Source organism: Triticum urartu, chromosome 3 (assembly GCF_003073215.2).
Source record: "Triticum urartu cultivar G1812 chromosome 3, Tu2.1, whole genome shotgun sequence".
NCBI classification, from domain to species: Eukaryota; Viridiplantae; Streptophyta; class Magnoliopsida; order Poales; family Poaceae; genus Triticum; species Triticum urartu.
This window is the reverse complement of record NC_053024.1, coordinates 595,279,461-595,284,563: the sequence shown is the minus strand read 5'-3', so window position 1 is coordinate 595,284,563 and position 5,103 is coordinate 595,279,461.

Here is a 5,103-nt window from a genome sequence, read left to right as displayed (position 1 = left end):
GTTTGTGATGTATGTCAGAGAGTAAAGGCAGAGCATCAGAAGCCGGCAGGATTGCTATAGCCATTGCCAATACCCGAATGGAAGTGGGATAAGTTAGGCATGGATTTTATCACAGGATTGCCCAGAACTCGTTCAGGCTATGACTCGATTTGGGTTGTAGTCGATCGTTTGACAAAGGTAGCTCATTTCATTCCAGTGAAGACTACCTATGCTAATGCCAAGTTGGCAAAGATATACATGACCAGGATCGTATGTCTGCACGGAGTTCCAAGGAGCATTGTATCAGATATAGGAACCCAATTTACCTCAAAGTTCTGGAATCAGTTGCATGAGACTTTGGGTACCAGGCTAGAGTTCAGTACATCTTTCCATCCATAGACAGATGGACAGACCGAGAGAGTCAATCAGATTTTGGAGGATATGCTGAGAGCTTGTGCGCTAGATTATGGATCTAGTTGGGACGAGAATTTGCCATATGCAGAGTTCTCTTATAACAATAGTTATCAATCCAGTTTGAAGATGGACCCTTTCGAAGCCTTGTACGGAAGGAGGTGCAGGACCCCATTGTCGTGGGATGAAGTTGGAGACCGCCAGTTGTTTGGACCGGATCTGATTAAGGAGTCTGAACAGAAAGTGAAATTGATTCGCGATAGGCTCAAGGTAGCCCAGTTCCAGGCAGAAGAGCTATGCAGATTCTAAACGCAAGGAGACAGTTTACGAAGTCGGAGACCGAGTTTATCTTCGAGTATCTCCACTTCGAGGAGTTAAGCGCTTTGGAGTTAAGGGAAAGTTAGCGCCACGTTTTGTAGGCCCATACAAAGTTTTGGAGCATATGGGAGAAGTAGCCTACAAGTTGGAATTGCCCGAAGGATTGTCAGGAGTTCACGACGTGTTCCACGTTTCCCAGTTGAAGAAGTGCCACGCAGAGATGGCTGATATACCGCTGAGAGATACAGTGCCGCTGAAGCGATTCAGTTGGACAGTGATTTGACCTATGAGGAGAAACCAGTCAAGATTCTAGATATGCCAGTCGAGTCACCCGCAGCAAGGTTATCAAGTTTTGCAAAGTTAGTGGAGCCACCACACGGAGGATGAAGCCACCTGGGAACGAGAGGAAGATTGCTGAAGGACCACCCTCACCTATTTTCTAGCCAACCCGAATCTCGAGGGCGAGATTCATCTTAAGGGGGGTAGGTTTGTAACATCCCAAATTTTCAATTTGGAATGTTATACACTAGATCATCATTGCATACATATTTTATTGCATTTTGGTTGATCCTAGAAAATTCTACGCAACTCAAGGACCCTCGGAGAGAGTTGGGGATTTCGTTATTTTCATATTTGAGTTTTCTCAAATTTTGAAAATAGGATCATTTGATTTTATTTATTTTATCTTCAATTATTTCTATTACAAAAATATGAGAGAGGGAATAAAATGACTTTCCCAAAATAAAGAAATATTGAGGATTTAATAATAAAATCAAATAAGATTTTATTTTGGTTTTATTTGCTATTTTATTTGAATTTAGGAAAAATGCGCGTTTTTCAAAATTGCATTTAGGCCCCAAATAAATGTTCATCCTGTGCGTCTTGATTTTAGAAGCCGGGGAAAATTTATTTGGATTTTTGGAGTCCGTTTAGTATTCCTTTTGTTTTTTTTCTGAGCGTAACTATTTAAAAAAACGCAACTGACCTATCGGGCTGTGTCCGACCCGGACAACCTGGCCCGGCCGGCCTTATAATCCGGGGGAGGAGCCCAGCCGAGCCCCAAACCCTAGCGCCCCAACCCTAGCGCCGCCGCCGCCCCTCGCCGCCCGCCAGAACCGGAGCCGCCGCTCGCCGGAGGTTGACCCCGCCCGCCATCGGTTTTTCTCGAAAAACCGTTCGGTTTTTCGTTCGGTTTTTTTAGATTCATTTTTTAATAGATCGGTTTTTCCGGTTTATTTTATTTAGCGAGCGTTCGCTCGTTCGTTCGTTTTAAGGAACGCATTCATCGTTTAGATCCAGATAAGGAACGTTCGTTCGTTAATCTGCTCGTCGTTTTTCTTTTTCTCGAATTAAATCCGCGATTTTCTGATCGCGATTCCTCATCCGATTTTCGTTCTAGTATAACTTTCCGCTCGTTTATCGGAATCAGGCGATTCAAGCGCCTGGAGTTTCGTCTCGAACCCCTCTTTCCGTTTAACCAACTCAAACAAGTTTTTGCCACTGTAAAAATTGCCCTAAATCCAGATTAGTAAACGAAGCCTGTTTCTTTTGTCGTTTGTCTTTCGTTGCTTCGTTCGATTTGATTCTTTTTGCCAACCGGAGTTCTTAAGTTGAACTTTCTGGTTAGATCTCTTATTCGAGTTTTACCTGTGCATTATTTGAATACTTATTGTATGCTTGTTTGTTTGCGATAGAGTACCCGGAGTGCGCCCCTTGCTACTTTGAATCGCTAGGTTTTGCGGACCATCAGCAAGGCAAGTAACACTTTGATCATACCTCCTACTACCCAGTTTTTATTGCATTAGATCAATCCTCACACATTGCATGATTAGGATCTAATTAAATTGTGGGTTTGGGAAGTAGATGAGGTAGTACCTATCACCTGTTTTATTATCAAACCTCTGGGAGTTACTTCTACGTTTGCTTATTATGCCATGCTATGCTAGTAGACGTGGATTGGGTGAGTGTATCCATGATAAATGTGAGATTGTTAAATTAATGGTTTATCTAAGGTGGCAACTTAAATACACATCTGGGTGGATTAAGGCATCTGGGTATTCCAGCGATTGCCTGTTTTTCTTTTGGACCGCCACCCAGGCTCAAAGGGATCATGAGATTATTCATACTAGGAACTTCCGTGTGCAGCCACAAACTACTATGGGCTCTAGCATAGTTGATTAAGTTGTGCGAACTCTTACAGTGGTAGACTAGCAGATGTGGGGGAACGTAGGTGTAACGGTCTACCCGATCGTAAGGTGCTAGCGCTTCTGAAAGACTATGTCTCGGTCATCCGTTTCTCAAACACCATGTAGTGCGAAAATCCCAACGGAGGAGATCGAGTCTTGTGGGGAAAAGTGCGCAAACCTCTGCAGAGTGTATAAACTAATCATGGTTAGCCGTGTCCCCGGTTATGGACATCTTGAGTATCTAGTACCTGGATTATCATGTGAATCTCATCATGTTACTCTAATTAATTTTGTTGGGTTTTGTTTAATGATGATGCTTAATTGGGATTGAGAATGCTGTCAACCATTCTCAATGTTTAACAACTACCATGATAGTTAAATAAAATTTATTCCTTTGCAGTAGGGAAAAATTGGCTTTACGCAAAACTGTAACCATAGAGCTTTCCACCAGCCAAATATGCATATAGTATAGCGTATTTCTTTCATTGCTCTCTATGTGTTACATTGCCAGCATATTCCATGTGTTGACCCGTTTCGGGCTGCAATGTTCATGTTGCAGACTTTTCAGACGATGATTAAGGTGCCTTTAGGTCATGGTTCTATACTCAGTGATGCCGTTGAAGTTGATGGACTCACTTATCTTCCAAGCCTTCCGCTGTTATCGTTATTAGATGGCTTTAAGCCATATTTATTGTAATAAGTTCTCTTTTGAGGCACTCGATGTAATAAGTGTGTGATTGCTACTCTGTTATAAATCCTTCAAGTACTGTGTGGTGTCAGCCTTACTGATCCAGGGATGACACCTGAGCATAGAGATTAGACTGTTTGAGGTCTGGTCGCTACACAAGTCATCTGTGAAGGTGATAAAATAACGATACCCGCCGTGAGCCTCTATATTCATCGAACCACGTACATCAGTATGTATGATTTCCAACAAATCTTTTGCTCGCTCCATTGTTCCGGAGAATGGCGTTTTAGTCATCTTTCCCATGAGGCATGGTTCGCAAGTACCAAGTGATTCATAATCAAGTGATTCCAAAAGTCCATCAGAATGGAGTTTCTTCATGCGCTTTACACCAATATGACCTAAACGACAGTGCCACAAATAACTTGCACTTTCATTATCAACTCTGCATCTTTTGGCTTCAATATTATGAATATGTGTATCACTACTATCGAGATTCATCAAAAATAGACCACTCTTCAAGGGTGCATGACCATAAAAGATATTACTCATATGAATAGAACAACCATTATTCTCAGATTTAAATGAATAACCGTCTCGCATCAAACAAGATCCAAATATAATGTTCATGCTCAACGCTGGCACCAAATAACAATTATTTAGGTCTAAAACTAATCCCGAAGGTAGATGTAGAGGTAGCGTGCCGACCGCGATCACATCGACTTTGGAACCATTTCCCACGCGCATCGTCACCTTGTCCTTAGCCAATCTTCGCTTAATCCGTAGTCCCTATTTCGAGTTGCAGATATTAGCAACAGAACCAGTATCAAATACCCAGGTGCTACTGCGAGCATTAGTAAGGTACACATCAATAACATGTATATCACATATACCTTTGTTCACCTTGCCATCCTTCTTATCCGCCAAATACTTGGGGCAGTTTCGCTTCCAGTGACCAGTCCCTTTGCAGTAGAAGCACTCAGTCTCAGGCTTAGGTCCAGACTTGGGCTTCTTCACTTGAGCAACAACTTGCTTGTCGTTCTTCTTGAAGTTCCCCTTCTTCCCTTTACCCTTTATCTTGAAACTGGCGGTCTTGTTGACCATCAACACTTGATGCTCCTTCTTGATTTCTACCTCCGCATCTTTTAGCATCGCGAAGAGCTTGGGAATAGTCTTATCCATCCCTTGCATATTATAGTTCATCAGGAAGCTCTTGTAGCTTAGTGGCAGTGATTGAAGAATTCTGTCAATGACACTATCATCTGGAAGATTAACTCCCAGTTGAATCAAGTGATTGTAGTACCCAGACATTCTGAGTATAAGTTCACTAACAGAACTATTCTCCTCCATTTTGCAGCTGTAGAACTTATTGGAGACCTCATATCTCCCAATCCGGGCATTTGCTTGAAATATTAACTTCAACTCCTGGAACATCTCATATGCTCCATGACGTTTAAAACATTGTTGAAGTCCCGGTTCTAAGCCGTAAAGCATGGCACACTGAACTATCGAGTAGTCATCAAC